This window comes from Equus caballus, chromosome 7 (assembly GCF_041296265.1).
Source record: "Equus caballus isolate H_3958 breed thoroughbred chromosome 7, TB-T2T, whole genome shotgun sequence".
Lineage (NCBI taxonomy): Eukaryota > Metazoa > Chordata > Mammalia > Perissodactyla > Equidae > Equus > Equus caballus.
Window position 1 is genome coordinate 84,219,691 of NC_091690.1, and position 21,639 is coordinate 84,241,329.

Here is a 21,639-nt window from a genome sequence, read left to right on the forward strand (position 1 = left end):
ATTTATAATTTATAGCCCCACAAAATTTATGCCTAGGTTTATAAGAAATATTTACAAAAGGGCTCCAGGGACTTGTGCAAGAATGTTATAGCCCCATTAATCCAATCGAAAAAAGAAAGAGAAAGAGAGAAAGAAAGAACATTGCAATTATCCAGCAATGGTAGAATTGAAAAATAAATTATGATTGATTTATATAATGGACCATGATACGAGTACAAAGAACACTTGAAATATGGACCAATACCTTGCAGCCATGAGGAAGAGTCCATTCTCCAACTTTATTGAGGTATAATTTACAATGCAGTAAAATTCACTCGTTTTAAGTGTATGATTTGATGAGTTTGGGCAATTGTATATAGTTGTGCAACCATCACCACAGTGAAGATATAGAAATACCCATCGCCCCCAAAAGTCCCCCATTCCCCTTTGTAATTAATCCCCTCCTGACTCTCAGTCTCAGGCGGGCACGGATCTGCTTTCTGTCCCTGTCATATTGCCTTTTCCAGAATTGCACATAAATGGAATCATACAGCATACAGTTTGTGCCTGATTCCTTTCACTTAGCGTAACGTCTTCTCACTTGAGATTGGCTCCCATTTTTCTGGTTCTTCACACGTTGGGTAACTCTGGATTGCATATGTTATTAATGTTAATTGTGGAGGCTCTAAATTCTGAGATTTTTCTCTACTAAGTGTTATTTCATTTTGTTCTAGCAGGTGTTTTCCTTGAACTCTAACTGCAAACTCTGTGTCCTGGGAGGCAACTCCAATCTCTTCCAGGCTCCTTTGTCTTTAGCTGAGATGCTGTGCGTCTGCTCTCTGTGTGTGTGGTCCAGGAGCAGCCAGAGATGTGAACAGAGAGAACTGGAGGACCCCCTCTCTGGCTCTTTCCCTTCCAGGACTGCCTCTCCTCCCTTTGGCAGCTGCAGCTGCCCTGGACTCAATGTCCTATTTTCATGGGTCAAAAAGATGGCTGCTTTTCCACCAGCACCACCGTGACTGACCTGCACAACACTGCCTGTGCCTGCCTAGCCCCCCGACTACAAATCTCACTTCCTATAACGTCTCTCTCCACACATGGACTTCCCACCCAAATGCACCTGCTTGTGTTCCCTCCATGCTTCCACTGCATACTGTGTCCATCCAGTAAAATCTTATTCAATCTCTGCTGTAGACAGGAGCCTGACCGCGATGTGGTAAGGGCAAGTATTAAGACGCTGTTTTTTTTGCAGATTTTGAGCTCTTGCATGGCTTCCCAATGCTGCTGTGAAATCCATATGACCTCTAGTGGCTTGGTGGAGAAAGTTTGGACTGGTTTTAATCGGTTACCCTTGGATTTGGAGCTTCTTGGGTTCTGGGGGGGGGGGGGGGGGGGGCGGGCGGGTAGGGGTCAGTGGTTGCAATACATTTAAATTTTTTATTTTTAAGAAATATTTATTGGAAAACAATAACAATTAATATACATGTAGACCTGGACTTCAATCTGCTCCTTCATAGGAAGGAAAGACAGAGGGAAGGGAGAAGGATGGAAAAGGAAAGGAAGGAAATAGGAAAGAAAGGAAGACAAAGGAGAAGCGTGGGGTGAAGAGAGGAACTCAGGGTGGAGAGCAGGAGAGAGAAGGCAGGAGGAGCAGAGAAGAATGGGATGGTGAGAGAAATGACACGCCGGGACGAGGAAGCAGGACTCAGAGCCTGGAATCATGGAGCAACCTGACAGAACAAGAAAAAGGCAGTGGCAGGCAATGCAGTTAAGAAGGTGGTCTGACCTGTGGCAGCCCTTTCACGTCATAGGGCAGGATTTACATTTCGTCCAGTGGGCAACGGGCAGTCTGTGTGGTAACCATCAAGGGCACACTCTGGGTCTGAGCCAGTCCTTGCTCCCATCTGTTCCTTGCCTTTTCCCTCCTCTGAAAGGCAGGGGAACTGACCCCTGCTGGTTGTCATCTCCAGGCTCCCCTGTCAGCTGCCTTTCAGCTGAGTGTGGCCCATGGAAGGTATTAGTAGGAAGGGAAGAAGGGAGAAGCCAGGGCATTGCCCCTTCTCTTCCCCTTTCAGGGGGCGTCTCCAGCAGTGGCTATATTTCCTTCATGGCTCCAGCTCCTGTCAAGGGACCCACAGGCTTCCAGCTTCCACCAGTGATTGGGCCTCGGGGACCTAGGAATGCCACCTTACCCCTTTGCTCTTTCATCCTAAAAGTGGGGGTGACTTCCTGTTCCTGCTAACCTTGGGCTTTAGCTTCTCAGTGCCCCCACACCCGGTGAAACCAGTTCCCTGCCCCAAATTCCCTTTGTTGTAAATAAAGTGGTTTCTATTTTCCCAGTTAGTCCCTGACTAACAATACAGGGGCGCGGGGGGCACTTGCTCTCCCCTGCTCTGGTTTCCACAGAGGGGCATTTTTCTCTAAGTCCTCTTGGCATCTGGCCCTGTTCCTCACCTCTGCCCTTGGAAGTACCCTCACTCACCTGCTCAGGGGGAGACAGCAGTTAGTCCACATTCTTATTTGGGTGGTCTCTCCTTGTGGAATTTGAGAGTGAATTTTCTCATAGTCTTTAGTTATAGGTAAGCTCTGTTCTCCCTTATAGCCCGTTCTGTAATAAAGTTGCTATTTGAATCTCCGTCTGTCTAATTCCTGAGGCCAAATTGGTTCCCAAGGCCAGGATAACACATGTTTTTGTTTTTTTGGCTCCCTCAGCCTCCAGCAGTGAGCAGGAGAGAGGAGATTTAGGGATGACTGTGTTACAGCCAAGAGAACCTTACACCCCCGGTTTGGCTCCTTAGGCGGCCCATTTCCCCACCTCATCTCCCCACACATGTTCTACTAAATTTCAGTTCCTCTGGAAACTGGAAGCTACGTCATGGATCCAGAAGTCTGAGATCAGGAACGGGCGATAATGAGGAAGGGCCAGCTTCGTGGGCATGGGACATGTGCAGTCACTCAGGGACCTGCCCTCCAAAGGGCCCATCACCTGGTTTAACACTCTGTTGTGGCTGTTGGAAATTCTCAATACATTCTCAAACAAGGTGCCCTGCACACTTCACTGGACCCCCCAGACCATGCATCCAGTCCCGGTACTACCCCCCTCTTGGGGCGCACCTTTCAGAGAGTTGGGCAAGTCCTGGGCGCCCAAGCCCTTTGGGATTTTCAGCCTGGCAGGGCTGCCAAAAGATCCCAGGAGATATCCAGGTGGACAGCAGAGGGCAGCAAACCGCCACTTAAGGACTAGGGGTTTGCTGTAGACTTTTCTGAAAGTTTATGTCGGGGAAGGCGGTTGACAAGGGTCAGGGTGCTGTTGGTTGGTTGGTTGTTTTTATCATTGAAAACCAGAAATTCTACACTCCTGAGTCCCACCTCAGGCGAGGTGGCGCACAGCATTTGCCACTCCTGTGAAGCCCGTCCGTCCATCCTGAATCAGAACACTTTCTTCTACTGTGAAAGTGTAAGGCCGGCGGCCGGGACATATGCAGTGCCACGCGCCATCTGCTCCTGCTCATAGCCAGACCTCTTACAAAGAGCTTTCTACGGAGTCTGGCATGAGGTCTCTGAATTAGAGCATCGCCTCTCATCCTTAGAGTACGCCAGCACGGTCTGTATTTTCATCTGCATTTTACTGATGGGAAACTGGACTCAAAAATGTAACTTGATGTAATTCATCCATAGTTACACAGCTATGAGGCGAGAAAACATGGATTTGAACACTGATCAGCCTAGGTTCAAAAAGGCATGCTCTTCACAAGCTTTTTCTGCCTCTATAAAAGAAAAATACCATTTTTTCTCGCCTTTGCTTTGTCAGGTGGAAACGTAGCTCCCCGGGCTCCCAGCCCTCTCCCAGGCATGGTGGGGGTGTGCAAACGGGAAAACTCTCATCCACCCGAGGTCTGTGACCTGGATTGCCTCTCTCATCAAGCAAAGAGAGGAGTGTTTTTCACGTCTTTTTTACGGTAATCTGACAGCTCACTCTGCTCTCCCCTGGAGTCGTGTGGTCCTAAGGAGAAGCTCAACACTGGTTCAGAGCTAAGGAGCACTGTCTGTGGTGAGATGTTTCCACATTCCCAGTCAGCTGCCAACGGCTCTGTGTAAATGGATTACATTTAGAAGCTACTTGCAGGACTTCGTAGCCTCCTAAGGCAGACCCCAGAGCACACAGGGGTCCAAATGAGACAGAGTTCAAGTTTTTCAGTCAATGCAAATGTTGTAGTCCAGGGATTGCAGACCCCGGTGCCCACCAGCAGCAGGCACTATCGTCACCAAGGAAACCTCTCAGGTGTGAGAGGCAGTGTCTGCCTCACTGATGGGCATTCACGATTAAAACCAAACCAAACCAAACCAAAGCAAAACCCAGCACTGTGCTCCTGGGTGCATCTGAGGAGTCAGGGTCATCTAGCCTGTGGATAACTTAGCTCAGCCTTAGTAGCTAGAGGATGCAGGACGGAGCGGTCATGGGTGGCAATGGTGTGGGAGAGGCAGATGCTGTAGTGGCTCAGCCGAGGGCTCCAGAACCTCCCAGCTTGGATTTAAATGCTGATTCTACCACTGACTAGCAGTGGGTCCTTGAGCAATTACCTCTGTTTCTCTGAGCCTCAGTTTCTTCATTTGTCAAATAGTGATGACATTTACCATCACGGTGTTGTGAAAAATGAACATGATGATGGATGCCAAGTGTTGACCGGACTCACAAATGGAAGCCCTTCTGTCATTCCCCTCTCATGCTCCATCTGGTATTTGAGAGCAAATCTTATGCTGTGGCCAAAAAGGCTGCTTCATTTTATGCTTAAATACCTTCTCTTGTGTCGTGCTTTCTGTAAGCTCTCTCAGGTGTTTTCAGAAGAAAGGTATATATTTTAAATTTATAAACAACAACAAAAATGATAAAAATGCCCCCTTTTTGTCCCGTTGCCCTCTTCTCGCTGGAGAGAACAGACGTGGCCCTGAGTCAGGGGCAGAAAGAGAAGACCCCGCTCCTTACCGCCGAAGAAGCTGCACAGGGACTTTCTTGAGTTCCACAGAGATAACAGCAGAGAAGTGTCTTGTTGCAACCTCAAAAGCAACCTCTATGAACGTGGGAAGGGGTGCTTGCTAGGTTCCTTCAGGGTGGGGGCCCCCAAGTGTGGGACCCCAACAGCAAGCCTGCCAAGGCCAAAGCTGGACTCTCCCCTGCTGAGCTGGGCTGTGGCCAAGAGGTCTTTTAGCGAAGGATTACAGGTCCAGCTCGGATAGACTGACTCCCTGAGAGACGGGATGCAAGTGTGGCTGGGAAAATGTCCGAGTTGGCAAGCTTTGGGGCGCTGAGGGCGTCCTCAAAGAGAGGAAATTCTCTCCCTCCTCCGGTGCCCCTCTGGTTTGAACAAAATGCCTCTCTCCAACACAACCTTTGCCCCTCTTTTTTCTCTGCACCTAACAAAAGAAAGAAAACGAAGGAGGTCATACTTCTGGAGGTCTCAAACTCTGAATCCAAACTCTGGCATGAGGATCAGCTTCATGCTGCAGAGGGGGGCCAGCCAAGAACGGACCGAAATAGCCCTGACACGCGGCTGACCCACGTCACCCACACCAGTCCTCTGTGACCAGGATGCCCAGTACTGCCTGAAACTTCTTGGGGTACTATGTAAACAGCACATATTTTAAAACTTGGAACCAGATTTCAAAGGTGCTTTGTAATTATAATTAAACTCAAAAGATTCTCTCTATTTTGTGGTTGTGGATATAGCTGTTTGTGAAAGGGGCTAGAAAGCCCGTTTAACAAAGCAGTTACGACCTTGAAACTGGAGAAACTGCCTCCAATCCTGCTTGGAACAAGGTTGGGTATGAAAATCAATAGGTAAGTGCAAATTTAACTTAAATATGATCATGAAAATGTAGATCAGTGTCAACTGGATCCAAGATAAGAACTTTGAAGGGGATTTATGCAGAGAAAGCCAAGTTGTAGGATAAGGCATTGGTTTCTAGATTTGGAGGTGAGATATGCAGAGTGCTGGGTGGGGTCTTGAAAGCCTTCACTCTCCAGCTGTAATCTATGAGTCCCTGTCGGTGGGTGGCCTGGGGCTGGCTGGGGAGCCGCCTGACGTTGAATCAATGATGGGAAGGGGGAGGTTACAGGGACTGAAGAGCCCGCTTTTCTCAGCACTAGAAAAGGAGAACTTGAGAGCTTCACCCTTGACTCTTCTCTTCCTGCTCTTTCTTCTTCAGCCACCACCCCCCCCCCCACGCCCCCTTGAAGCTCTAAAGGGGTTTGAGTGGCATTCCGTGACCCCCTTGCCTCGCTGCTCTCTGCCTACGGGCTCAGGAGCCACCTCAAGTAGGAACTTGAAGCCCTTTCTGCTGCCTCTTGCCTGGTCCCCGCACCCCCTCTCGCCTCTAATCATCGCGTCTTCCTTTAATAAATATTTTCCGAATTCCTACACCATGAGTACTCTTTCAAAGTCGGACCTTTCCACAGGAGAGCCAAAACAGAGACTCCTGGTGACTGGACCACACAGGTGAAGTCCCTTTTCGGCCCGAATATGCAGTCTTAACATCCTTACCATCTTGGTTGGCTTATGACTGACCCCATTTTAGGATGCACAGGACACCTCTTAACACCACTCTGGGGTCTGCACATTTTCTTAAACCACAGAAGAGAACTGCCATCTGTTAAACTCTTATTATACGGACCAGACTCTGCAGCCTCCCTGAAAGGTATTGTTGTCCCTGGAGTGTCTCATAGGATAGGACTTCAGAGTCATGTTCTCATGGTACAGGACTTCAGGAAATAATTATTAAAAGAAAAAGCTATGATTCAAACGGAGGTGGGAGGGAGGTGCAGTGTCCCAGCTTTGGGCTCTGGGCTGCTTCGGAGGCGGCAGTTGCGACGAGAAGGAGTAGGCCCTGCTGAGTTTGTCGGGAGGTTGTGGCGTGTCGTCACTGCACCGTCAGCCTTTTGTTGATGGACTTCCTCCAAGAAGCCCTCCACCTGAAGCCTGGGTTGCAGCACCTCCGCGCTCCACCCCTGTGATCCCGTCCAACCCGGGATGATGATGCAGAGAGTAATTTACAAGCCGACTCCCCTGTCATGGGCTCCAGCAAGTCCCGGCGGGTGTCTGCTGGCTTGGGGTGGGGGAGCAGCCCTCACTGGTGAAGCCGCTGAACACCTGCAGGCCCCAGAACTGTCCCCAGCCCGCCCTCTCCTGCAATCTCACGCTGGATCTCGCACAGGGGAGGGAGATCAGACATAAAATTCCAGGGGCTGAAAATTCTTCCCACAAGGACATTCCCCCCCGGCCCCTCACTTTCCAGTGAAGTAGAAACTTCAACTCTTCGGGGCAAAATTTCAAAGCTGAGTAACTACCTATTACACACTTAAATCCTGTTATTTGTTAACAGCATTTGAATGAGTAACTTGCTCCCATTGCTTTGAAAACGTATCTTTTAATAGGTGAGCAGGGCGATTAGAGATGAAAAGTACATGTGCGGTGCCTTCCGCCATGCCAGAGGCTGCTCCAAACTGGCATTCCAAGGCGGGTGAAACTAACTCTCTAGAGAAGAATGTAGAAGGAGAGTGGCAGGGAACAAAGAGCATATCTGTGCGGTAGGAAAGATTGGGGACCACCCGCTTGACCACTCTGTCCTTCTTGTTCAGGGACCTGTCCTGTGATTGCCAGTTTCAGACTCAGACACGTGTTCCATGGATTCTCTGAGCTGTTAGAGAAACAGGCCTAGGCTTTCAGGCTAGAATAGGGGTGTCAATTGAGAGGAAAGGTTCTGAAAGCACCCTCAGGGCTCTTTCTACTCCCCCACCATGGCTCTTGCAGAAGGACCCTTCCCACAGTAGTGCCCAACAACCCCCACCCACTCCCCTAGTGCCGGGCTTGGCTATAGAAACCCTGGAACAAATGGATGTCTTTGGTGATGCCTGAGGCCCTCCAGGATGGACGCTTCCAAGCCCCCTGCAGTCCTGCATCCCAGATGAGCGTTGCAAAGCCATCAGTCGAAGAAAGATGCTCGCTGAAGCCGAAGAACGAGGCCAGAGACCTGGGGGACCATTGCGTACCTGAGACCCCACCAGGCTCTGAGCTAAGCTCAGAGCAGGAGGTACCATGGCGTAGGTCAGTGGGTTCTCCAAATTGGCTGCACAGGAGAATCACGTGGGGAGTTTTTAAAAATCCTGGTGCCAAAGCCATCTTCCCTGATACCCAATGAATGAGAACCTCTGGGGGAAGGACCCAAGCATCAGTAATTTTCAAGCTTTTCAGGTGATGCCACTGCGCATTCAAGTTTGAGAACTAGTGATGTCAAATGACTGAGATGATTCAGAGACTCCAGGGCCCAGTGGGGGAGACAGAAGAAGGTTTATCAGCTTCTGGTTGGGAAAGAAAGTGTCCAAGCAGGGAAGACTTGGAACCCTCCTCGCTGTCCTATGAAAACTCTGATGTCCTTTGTGGGTAAAAATATTTCCACTTCTCCCCTTGGAAGGGGGACTCCACAGCTTAACTAGCTTAACTTTTTTTTGTAAACTTGACTTTGGAGTATTTATAAAACTTTTTAAAAACTCTTTTTGGAAATAATTTCAAGCTTAACAGAGAAATGTCAAGAATAATACATACAACCCTGGTATACTCTTTATCCAGAAGCATTGTTAATATTTTGCCACATTTGTTCTTATATATATATACATATACACACACAGATAAATATACACATACACATCTTTTTATATACACACGCACAATGTACATATACAATCTCTCTATGTATCTATATGTGCATACATATATACAGACACATATATGTGCATGGTGCATATTTTTTTCTGAACCACTGAGGGTTAGTTGCACGCATCATGCCCCTTCTCCATGCATTGTACCCCTTTATCTTTACTACTTCAGTGTATATTTCCTAAAAATATGGATATTATTATCTTACACACACACAGTAGTTATAAAAGGAAATTTGACATTGCTACAATACTATTATCTAATCTACAACTCATATTCCAATATTGCCAATTGTTTCAAGATGTCTTTTATAGATTTTTTTTTCCAATTCAGGGTCCAATCTAAAATCACACATTGCGTTTTTTTACAGCTTAAATTTCCTGGTAGGGAAGAGAGATGTACATTAAAAATCTCTTGCTGTTTAATATAACAAATAACATAAGGAAGATGTCACCTGGTCTTAAACGTATTACTTTTCATTCCCAAAATTCATTAGCCAAAAGTTTTTTAGTACAAGTTTCCTCAGAAGTTAAAAATGAAAAATTTTCTCATGATTTTTCAAACCTTTCGATCTCGAAGAACTCACAACATATTACCACATTTAACCTTTCCTCTCACGGCATGGATACAGCAGCGGGAAATATCCCATAATAACTCTGTGATGCAGGAAACATTATCCCTGGCAATGCCTTCTCAAGAGGTGGCCAAGAAATGATTGTTTGGTGAATGAATGAATGAATGAATGATCTCTTGCTTGGATTACTGCAATAGACTCCTGGCTGGTTTCTTGCTTACATCCTTCCCCTTCTTTGTTTTTTATCTCAATCTAGCAATCAGAATGATCTTTTTAAAAACTTAAGTCAGAGCGTGTCCCTGTTCACACTGGCAACACCCTCTATGGCTTTCCAACTCATTCAGAATAAGAGCCAGTATCTTCTGAATTACCTACAAGGCCCTGTGTGATTTGTCCTCCAGGACTCCCTTGGCCACCTGCACTCCCTCTCTGGTGTCATCTCTTCCTACCCCCTCACCCCCCATTCTCTCTGCTCCAGCCACACTGGCATCCTTGTGGTTTCTTGAAGGCTGTCTCAGGGCCTTTGTACTTGCTTGTAACTCTGTTCTTCCCTCATCTATCCACCTAGCTTGTCTTTCAGTCTTTCCAGGTCTTTTTTCAAATATTAACCCCTCACCCCCATCGCTGCTCTGCTCTCTGGGAGGTTCCTCCTTGTGCATTTATCCTACCCCACATCTGCACATTGGGCTTTGGGGCTGCACGACATTCTTAGCCCACTTACAGTTTACGGAATGTTGAGGAGCCAACTTTCTTACCTCTCTCTTTAATTTACCTTTGCAAGCCAGCCAATACTTTTGGAACTCATCTCGTCATTGAAATTTCTTGTCAAATGCAGTCGGTGGCAACATAAACTTAACATTCTGTTGTCCAAACTCTTCCCCGAGACCGGGGGTTGGTAAATGACAATCAACAGGCCAAATCCAGCACCCTACCTGTTTCTGTAAATAAAGTTCTCTTGGAACATAACTGTGCTCAATTCATTTATGTATTAGCTATGGCTGTCTTCATGCTACATTGGTAGACTTGAGTGGTTGCAAAAGAAACCATCTGGTCTGTAAAGGTGAAAATATTCATTATCTAGCTCTTTACCAAAATGTTTGCTGATTCCTGCCTTAGACTTATAAATTCAGTCAGCTCACAGCCTGCTTTCCAAGTTACTGCAGGCCCAGCTTTACTCAACTGTTTCCCATTGCGTATCATGGATTGCCATCTTTCCAGCCTGACTGCTAAGCTAATGCCATGTAGCTTAAATTTCTTTGTTATGGCAATATTCCACTCTTGATGCTAGTCAGGATAATTGACAACAGCTGACACGACTGAAATCTCAGGGGTTCAACCTGACAAAAGTTTGATCCTTGCTCAGGCAGTCTGAAGTCAGGTGGGCAAACAGCCTCCGTCTTGAAGCCGTGCCATCTGGAAGGTGTGACCTCCACAGTCACTCAGCAGGTTAGGAGGGAGGTGGGGAAGAACGCTATTCGCAACTGCCTTCCCTTTCATTGGCCAGACTAGTTATAAAACCCCGATCTAAACACAAGGATGGCTGGGATGTTCAGAGAACCCTTTGAATGTTTGACGAGTTCTGATCAGTCTTTGTGATTTGATCCTTTACCTCAAAGGAAGAGGAGGTAAACTCATCCCCATAAGGGCCTCGTGGAGAATCCCATGGAAGGGGAGTCCACAGCCCATGCCGGAGGGCCTGGAAGTCTTTCTTCAGAGCCAGGTAAAGCAAGGAGTTTCTTTTATTTTGAGAGCTCCTGATGCACAGGCAGAAATAATTCGATGAAAGGAAAGGAATGTGTAAAGGAAGGGAAGAGGTGGAAAAAAGACTTATGAGAAAGAAAGGGAGACAGAGTCAAAAGGGGTTGGCAGCCTAAATGACTCCAGGTCTTCAGAAGCCTGTGAACCACGGTGCTTTTCAGAGCACAGACACCACTGCCATCCAAGCTATCATTATGACTACAAAGCTATTTACTTATTTCAATGTTATGATTTAATATAGTGAATCAAGCATTTTATGACTTGAAGTAACTTCAAAAATAAACTTTGGTTTTCCCAAGTCATTGAAGAAAGGTTCAGAGTTCATCTCTGCTTAATAGATCAAGGTAGCAAATTGCATTTTCTATCAAAAGGAAATGTTAGAGAGCTTTGGGGGAGGGCTGGGTCTTTGGCCAGAGAGACAGGAATTTGGGCTCAGTGCCCGGCTGTTTTTTACTGACCCTGTTTATGACCCTAAAAAGTCACATAACCTTCTTGGAACCTCAGTTTCTCCCTCTGAAATAACCACCGCCTGCCTCCTCAGGCGAGTTAGATGATTAATAATGACACGGGGTTAGCAAAGTACTTTGAGGTCTTTGGATGAAAGACAACCTATAAACTCTGCTAAAGATTTACTGTCTTATTAAAGGAGTAGCAGCATATAGTACTCCACTAATAAATGTTGACAAAAGTAAACGTTCTCCATTCATCCTGGCGAGGGCACGCTGTTCATCTACTGCAAGAATGATGAGAGAGGGTGTGCTCCAAGGTCATAAAGTTTTCTATTAATATTGCCCAGAAACACGTTTTGGATCTTGTATCTACATTATCACCTGGAGTAATAACCAACAGAATCAGCCATCAAGACTTCCACAGCAACTAATGATGAACAAAAGAGGTCTGTAGCGCAGCTCTGCCCCTTGACTTGGGTATGAAGAGAATAATAAGAATTGCTACCCGAAAAGTTAAAGCCAGGATTCTGGTAAAACAAGAAAAAGCTGTGAGAGAAATATGGGGCATTGCGTGAGGATCAGCTTTGCTGAACATCCTGAAAAACTAGACGGGAAAGCCTATGTGGGTCACATAGGAAGGCGATAGAGAGATTTCAGAGCTGCTGTTAACTCCTAATATCTAGGTTCTCATCAACTCAGCCACTCCACAGAGGCTCAAACACGCCCACGTCTATGTTACCTGGGCATCAGAGGTGATTTCTCTGGTTATGTGGAAAGAGTTAAGGAATATGAGTCCAAAAGACTATTAGCTCTGCCACTGACTGTACAACCTTAAGCAAACTATTTTCTGGACCCCAGATGCCTTGTGTGTAAAATGAAGTCATTGAGATAATAATAAAACCACTGTTAACTGAGCATATACTAAGTTCCAGGCCCTTTGCTACACACCATACATGCCTTATCTTACTTAATCTTCTGAGGTAGGTGCTATTACCTGCATTGAACAGATGAAACGGTGGCTCAAAGAGGTTACAAGGTATTTTATGCACGGGCATCTGTTTGATAAAAATGTACTAAGCATCTGCGTTACATCAGTTGTCAAGAATCAAAGAAAGACATTTAGTCCTCACCCTCGCTGAGCTCACAGTCTGGAAGAGCCTCGCACTGTAGGAGTCTGTCTAGTCTGCTCAGGCTGCTGTAACCAAACACCACTGCCTGGGGGGCTAACACACAGCAGAAATGAATGCTCACAGTTCCGGAGGCTGGAAGTCCAAGAGCAGGGTGCCAGCACGATCTGGTTCTGGGGGACCCCCCTTCCAGCTTGCAGACTTCCGACTTCTCATTGTGTCTTCATGTGGTGGAGAGCAGGGAGAGGAAGCAAGCTCTCTAGTGACTCATATATAATGGCACAGATCCCATTCATGGGGGCTCTACGCTCACGACCTCAGCTAATCTTAATTACCTCCCAAAGGCCCCACTTCCTAGCACGATCGCTTCAGGGGTAGTGTTTCAATGTATGAATTTGGGAGGACACAAACATTCAGTCCCTAACAGAGTCAGTAGAAGATGCAAGACTGGGGATCTGAGCTTAGGTCTGTCTAAGATCTTAGCCTTTTCAGTGTACTGGATCAGTATGCAAATATGCTGGTATTTCTTCCATCTTAACAAACAAATGAACAAACAAACAAAAGCCTTCGCTCGATCCCATTCCACCCACCAGCTACCGCCCTTCTTTTTGCTTCTCCTTACAGCGCTTCTATGATGAGTTGTCTGTTCTTGTCTTCAATGCCCTTCCTCTTTTTTTTCATTTATTTGTTTATTTTCAGTTGTACATCATACTATATTTCGAATTCTGTGTAGATTACATCACGTTCACCACCCGAAAACTAATTATAGTCCATCCCTTCACATGTGAGCTTAATCCCCCCTTTTTCCCTGCCTCCTCCCCCCTTCCCCTATGATAACCACCAATCCAATCTCCAATGCTATGTGTTTGTCGTTGTTTTTATCTTCTACTTATCAGTGAGATCATATGGTATTTGACTTTCTCCCTCTGACTTATTTCACTCAGCGTAATACCCTCAAGTTCCATCCATGTTGTCACAAATGGCCAGATTTCGTCATTTCTTATGGCTGAGTAGTACTCCATCCTGTACAAATACCACATCTTCTTTATCCATTCATCCCTCGATGGGCACCTAGGTTTCTTCCAAGTCTTGGCTATTGTGTATAATGCCGCAATGAACATAGGGGTGCAAGTATCTTTATGCCTTTGTGTTTTCAAGTTCTTTGGATAAATACCCAGCAGTGGGATAGCTGGATCATATAGTAGATCTATCCTTAATTTTCTGAGGATACTCCATACTGCTCTCCATAGTGGTTGTACAAGTTTGCACTCCCACCAGCAGTGAACAAGGGTTCCCTTCTCTCCACATCCTCTCCAACACTTGTTGTTTCCTGTCTTGTTAATTATAGCCATTCTGACTGGAGTGAGGTGATACCTCATTGTAGTTTTGATTTGCATGTCCCTGATAGCTAATGATGTTGAGCATCTTTTCGTATGCCTGTTGGCCATCCGTATATCTTCTTTAGAGAAATCTCTGTTCAGATCTTTTGCCCATTTTCTAATTGGATTGTTGGTTTTTTTCTTGTTGAGCTGTATGAGTTCTTTGTATATTTTGGATGTTAACCCCTTATCTGATACGTGGTTTGCAAATACCTTCTCCCAATTGTTAGGTTGTCTTTTCGTTTTGTTGATGATTTCCTTTGCTGTGCAGAAGCTTTTTAGTTTGATGTAGTCCCATTTGTTCATTTTTCTTTTGTTTCCCTTGCCCGGTCAGACATGGGACTTGAAAATATTCTGCTCAGACTGATGTCAAAGAGCGTACTGCCTATGTTTTCTTCTAGAAGTTTCATGGTTTCGGGTCTTACATTCAAGTCTTTAATCCATTTTGAGTTGATTTTTGTGCCTGGTATAAGGGAATGGTCTACTTTCACTCTTTTGCATGTGGCTGTCCAGTTTTCCCAACACCATTTATTGAAGAGACCCTCCTTTTTCCATCGTATGCTCTTGAATGCCCTTCCTCTTGATCTCTCCTACACTCACCGGACCCAACCTTTTATCCCCACCAAGCCACTGATGATCGAGGACCTCCACACTGCAGTTACCTAGTTCCACATCTACCTTCCCCACTCGACTGTGCTTCTCCACGTGCTAAATCCAGTGGGCAGTTCTCGCTCTTCATCTTACCTGACTTAGCAGCAGCATTTGACACAGTGATCCCTCCCTCCTCTATGATATGCTTTCTTTACGTGGCTTCCAGGATTCTCCTTTCTCCTGTTTTTTATCCAGATCTCCTTGGTTGCTCTTTATCAGTCTTATCTGTTAGTGTGCTCTGTTCTTCCCAGATTTTTGGTGAGCTCCCCAGGGCTCAGATCTTGGGCCTCTTCTGTTGTCTACACTCACTCCCTGGGGGATAATACCCAGTTTCAAGGTCTTTCATGCTATCTCTATGTAGATGACTCCCAAACTTATATCTTTGGTCCAAACCACTCTCTCAGATTTCAACTTGAGAAACCCACTGCCACTTGACATCTCCACTTGGATGTCTAATGGACATCCAAAATCAGCGTGTTCAAACTAGCACCCTGATCTTTTCACTGAAACCTGTTCTACTTGCAACTTTCTCCATCTTAGATGATTATAACTTTATCCTTCTGGTTTCCTAAGCCACAAAACGTTGACTCATTCTTTACTGCACTCTTGCTTGCATACTCTTCATCCAATCTATTAGGAAATCCATTTGGCTTTACCTTCAAAACGTATCTAGAAACTGATCAGTTCTCACCCCTCCCACTGCTACAACCCTGGTCCAAGCCATCATTAACTCTTACTTGGGCATCTACTCTGTGCTGGATGCCAGGAATATAGATAAAGAGGCCATAGTCCCAGCCCACAGAGAGCACATAGTCTAGTGGGGAAGATAGACGTGGAAGAAGGTAACTGCGGTGCATTGCGATAAGTGCTGTGACAGAGACATGGAAGTTTAGATGAGGAGATGTAATCGCTACATCCCCTTCCAGTTCTGAGGTTAAAGCTGCTCACTTCAGCCTTCTGTCTTTAAACCAAGCTGACCCACAATGTGCTAGGCATCCTAAGACTAATTAAAACAAGCCTCAGGTTCCCTTCATGGCTATTAGACCCATTTGCTCATAGTACTTCAATACTTATCATTTTGTCTTTTCTCTTTGCCCCTGTTCTCTGTGTCATACTCACCCACGAGCTCAGAGGTGGAACTCAGAATTTCCCAGTATTGACATTCACTGTGTGTTTCCCAGGATGTGGCCCACGCTGACCTCCTTTCTCTTGGCAACGTTGGCTAACTGCTCACTGGACTAGCTCTGGCCCCAGGGACTCAACCCCAGTAGCCTGGTTGGTGCCGAGTCCACAGAATGTGGCAGTGCTATATACCCTGATAATAACTCAAATTCCCATTGGATTGGTGCTTAATTAAGAACAACTGGCCTTGGCACCTTTAATAAGAGAAATGTCCATTTATCCATCCTTTCCCTTTGCTTTTCACCGCTCCCTCTTCATCCAGGCTCACCAGTCTCTCTCCTCTCCTCCATAGTCTCGCAATGAATCTTGTCCATGACTTCCATTGACATATTCCTAAGCTACTGCCTTGCTACACCTTTCCCAGATAAAAGTCTTCAAAGGCTCTTTATTACCTACTCAATATAGTCCAAATCCATCAGCAATCAAGACCCTCCATACTTGGCTTCAGACTTCTCCCGCCATACTTACACATAACCACGCCCTGTCTACTCACGGAGACCATAATGTGCACGTGATTTCTCACCTCCATGCCTCCTTGCATGCCCTCCCTTTTGTCAGGAATGTGCTTCTCCCCTTTTCCACTTGCACATTATCTTCAAGGCCTAAGCCGTCTCTCCTCCTCCCAGCTCACTGTGGCCCCTCTGCAGTCACAGCCCCCCTGGCCTAAATCACCAGCAATTACTCATGTCCTTGCTTCTTTGTAACATCTTTTGCAATGCAGTTTCTATTGTTTTATTCTTCTACTCTTCAATTCTATCGAGCCTTTTGCTGGTTGGGTCATCTCTTTCAGGCTATGCCATGAACTCTCGCCATGGCATAGTGGGAGAGCACAGACTTTGGAGGCAGACAGACATGGGTTTAATGCCAGTTCTCTCACTGACTAGATACGACTCTGAGCAAGCCACTTAATCTGGAGCCTCAGCTTCCTTATTTGTAAAATGGGGATAATGACCATCTCATAAGATTGGTGTGAGAACCAAATAAGACAACATACATGAAACTGCCTGAGAGTGCGTGGCTCGTGGTGTTTTCTCCCTCTTTGTGTCCCACACGGAGCCTTATACACAGCACATTTTGAAAATCTATTGATTTAGTTTTGAAACAATATGTCTATTGTGAATTATGAACAAAATTAGAGAACATCACAGAATAAATACAGACACCCATTTCTACAATACACTTTTGCAAAAGGAAAAGAAAAACAAAGGAAATGCTCAGGGTCCAAGATTGGAGTGGAAGCTGAAAAAAGGAGTTTCAAGTAGTATCTGATCCTCAGAGGTGTCAGGTTTGAGTTTCACTGCCCATTCAGGGACAGGGATAAGGCCTGAAAATGAGACCCCTGCATACAGCCAATACCTTTGAAGGCCACATTCTGGAAAAATTTTGCCCACCGGTAAAGGGCTTGGGGTAAGAAAAATTATTTACCTTCTGAGAAATTGTAACCAGAAGCCAACTGTAACTAAAGGGTTATACCCATAGGAGTTTGAGGTTCAAATTTACACTACCTGAGTGGTGGCTAGCCCCCAATAATTCGGCATGAGAAAACCTCCTGTGCTGGAAACCAGGCCGGCGGAAGCCAATGCAGAAAGCTCTTTGGACACACTCTCAGCCCAGGCTACACAGAAATCCTATGCACACCCCCCAACATCAGCCCCCGATCCCAAATTAGGAAATACACACGGAAACAGTCTCATAGGAGACAGCAGAATAACCAGACAACAGAGCGACAACAGAAGCAGCAGAATTAGACCCCCAAGTTTGCAACATTTACTGCAATGGTTAGACTTGGGCCTGTCTTCAAAGAGCATGCAGTCAGCCTGGGGACAACTCCTTAGGGGTGTAAGGCAATGCAGACGATCCCAAGTGAAGTACGGCTTGTGTTCCGCAGGTAGTTTGAATATGTTAATCAGCTATCAGAATGTCATTTCCTTAGAAAGCAATGTTTTGCCCAGTAGATCACAAAAGCTTTTGGAATCCACAAGTCAAAACCTCTTGAGGACACAGAGGCACAGTTGCCAGCACAAATTTGTGGTCAGTAAACATTGGCTGAATGAATTCGTAAATGAACGAAGGAAGCCGCTCGATCTGACCCATGTTCTAGGACCGCGGGGCCTGGGGCCAAGGGGTGCAGAAGAAGGAGAAGGAGAAGCAAATTTTATTTTCTTTCCAAGGCACAAGCCCAGCTGTCTGGAAGCTTTGTAAATAGACAGGTACAGTTTACATCAGGTACTCTTCCACCTCCTGCTCTGGCTTCTGGAGCTTTCCTTGCTCGTCCTAAACCCAGGAATGCATGGACTCATCAAGGCTATTCTACTCCCAAATGCCCCCCTGCCTTTCATGCCCATCTCCTCATGCCCGGATCCTGGCTGCCTGTCTTTGGGAAGGCGCTCAGACTGAGATCAGGACAAGATATGAACAGCCATTAACCCCCCAGAGATGGCTGCAGCTCTAAGGAGGCTGTGTTCCCAAATGAGTCTCTAATCGGTGTGACAAAGTGAAACGAATGCATTCTAGCTATGTGGTCCAGATGGAGCTGGGGCTGAAACCTTTACCCCAGGCCCACCTTCCTAAGTGTGCACCTTTGGGCCATCTCCATTCACTTATTCACCCAACAAATATTCATTGAATGCCTACTTATGTCCCAGGCCCTAGAGATGCCGTGTTGAACAAAACTGAAAATAACCATGCTCCCGAGGGGTCTTCATTTTGGGAGAGGAGACAGATAATAATAGAAGCAAATATATATTTGGCTCAAGGGAGAGGTCAAGTCTTGACGGAATACCTTCCTGAAGTGGGTCGGTCTAGGGTCATCCATTGTTCAAGGAGTCCTGGAGAATTTATTCCTGTCTGATACAAAGTCCTGCTCTCTTTTTTACTGTCATAGTCAAGGTACCACATTTTATCTCACAGCAGGCATAGGTTGGCTTTCCTGGACTATTTCTCACCCCATAGATGGTGCTTCTTGCCACCTTTATCTCAAGACCAGGATAGGTTATTTGGTCAATGCCCGATTAGACTTTGCTCCTTTTTTCTAGAGCACTTAAATTGTTTAGCACGATTATTTACTTGGTGTCTGACCCTCCCACCGAAGTGAAGTCCGTGTTTGCTGTGTGCAATTCTCTGCACCGAGCATTGTACACATGTTAACTCATTTCATCCCACGAAGTGGTAATTTTACAAAATGAGGTAACTGAGTAGAGGAGAAGTTACGTTACTAGCCCAAGGTCACAGAACTAAGCGGTGGACTTGCGCTGGCTTTTCCAGAGCCAGCGACATTCGTCTCCATGCCACACCGGCTCTGATCCTGAACAGTTGGCTTCAAGGGGCCGGGCCCTCTGTTCCTGCTTGCACTGTACCCCAGCGTATAGCATAGCACGTACATTTAATACACAGTCGATAAACAATTGTTGAATGAGTCAATGAATGCTACGTTCATACTTTTCTAGGATAAACACAACCATTATTTATTAAATATTTGAGCTCCTAGGGAAATCCTGTGGGGCAGCCTAGAAAAGCAGCGAAGAGTCAAAGCTTCAGAGGTAGGCCACCAAGGCTTGTCTCTCCCTCCCACCGCTCAGTAGTCACGTGATCTTGTGCACTTCGCCTCTCTCTGCCTAACTGTCTCCTACGGGACATGGATATGAGGACGTAAATAGAATTTATGTCACAGGGTTGTAGAGTGGATAGTAATGCATAGTGTCTGATACAGAGTTTGTTCCCAATTGATAGATAATGTTATTGTTAATATTTATAATATGATTCATGATTTATTGCAGTAAAATGCTTTAATAAAATATTTACTTAGATTAAAGAAACCCAAATACATGGACACGATAAATGCAGAGAGTGACAAATGCTATTTAAAAAACAAAGGAGAGGAAAGTGAGAGAGAGCCCCCCTGCCTTCTTCCCTCATTTTACATCTTCCCTGTTGAACACAAAGGTTTGTTTTTGAGGCTTCAGTTTCTTTTGAGCTGCCTGACTGGGTAGCTGAGTCTCTGTTAGGGGCCCGGGGGGAAGGGAGGGAGTACACGGAGGCGTCAAAATATTTGTAGAAATGTCTTTACCTGCGATGACAGCTGCCATCACATTATCTGATTCCTTTCTGGTTCCCTCACACACACTCGAGGGAAGTTCTTCCTCTATGTGAGTTTTAAGGCTCTGCTTATCAATGGACTCTCTCTGCCTCACTGTTAATTTCAACATAGAAAGGGAAGTTTTCCCACGTGACCTTCTGAAACAAAGGCAGTGCTGGAGCGGTGATCCAGGCAATGATTAAGCAGCCACAAATAAAATGTGAGCTTGCATTCATTTCTGCCCGCAGCAGCCTGGGCTTCTTCCTGGAGACTGTTGACAAAGGAACTTGAGAAGGCAAAAACCCCTTTAACCCACTGGAGGACGCGCTGAAGGCTGGGGAGAACGACATTCTGCTGGTGATGGATGAGCAGCTCACTCCCCTCCGAGCCCGCGATTAGAGACAGCTCCACCAGCCCATGGATCTCAGATGCTCAAACTGCTGAAAGAGAGCTGGGGGAGCCGCCTGCCTACCCCCTCCTTCGGATGATTGTTCTGCTGGAGAAGCCACAGCTTTCCAGAAACTCCTTACCCTCTCCAGGTGCCTCGCAGCCCTCAGGGTGCGGAAGCCTCAAATGAACCAAGAGCTCTTGTTGCAGCCTGAGCTGCCTGCCTCTTATCCTCTTCTCCACAGTCCACAGATCTCAACATCGTGGAAGAAAAAGTCTATTATACTTGAAAACTCATAGTGAGGAGAGCTTGACGTTTCCCCCTGTGCAGAAAAGAAAAAGAAAGATCCCATTTTCTTAAAAGTTTTCCTTATAGATTCTTTTGATGTGCTAATTTCAGGTCTTGTCCTAGATCTTGAGAATAAAAGAACCAACAATAAGTATCCTTTGTGCCAGTGTCCCTTGGACACTGTCTCTCTGTCACTCACACACACCCCCCCTCTGCTGAACCCACAGTTTTTCTGCCAACTCTATTCCACGTATCATCCCCTCCTCTCCACCCCACGTCCCCCCCAGCACCAGGCTCTCACCGTCTCCCACCAGGACTAGCACACAAGCCTCCTGATTCGGATCCATCTCTGTGGTCTCATATCTTTCTTTTTTTGGAGGGGAAATGTGGACTGAATATCAGGTTTCAAATGACTTCTACTTTTTAGTAAATGTAGCATCATGAGAGGGTTTTGGGGTAAGTGATAAAGAAATTTTAATAATTGAGAGTAGCCAAAATTCGAGAACTAAGGAAAATGCATAAGCCGTTAGGTCTGATTTGATAAAAATACTTTGCATCCATGATTGTCCACCAGCAATGACAAATGAATGCTGTCAGAAAACATTCCAGTTCAAACTTAAGTGGGCATATACAGAAAACTGCATATTTATTAGATACACACTGGAATGACCGAAAATACATAGAAATCATTTGTTTTTAGTTTTATACGATATTTTACAAATGGAGTGGAGCAGCTCTATACCTTCTGGCACAATCATCAAACATTTATTGTATTTAGCAGATGTAAGACCATTGTGCAAGAATGAATGCATGGTTATAACGTCTCTAAAGGAGTTAAACATGGGTTTTCAAAAAAGACAGGATCATTTGGCAACTTTGGATCTATGAACAACATTAATTTGATTGCATTTGGTTCTCATCCCTTTGCTGCAGGAATCAGTAGTTTCTTCTTTTCACTGTTGTGTGGGATTCTGTTGCGCGGAAGTACCACGGTCGGTTTGTCCATTCACCAGCTGAAGGACATCTGGGTGGTTTCCAGGTTTGGGGATTATGAATCAAGCTATTATGTACAGTTACGTGC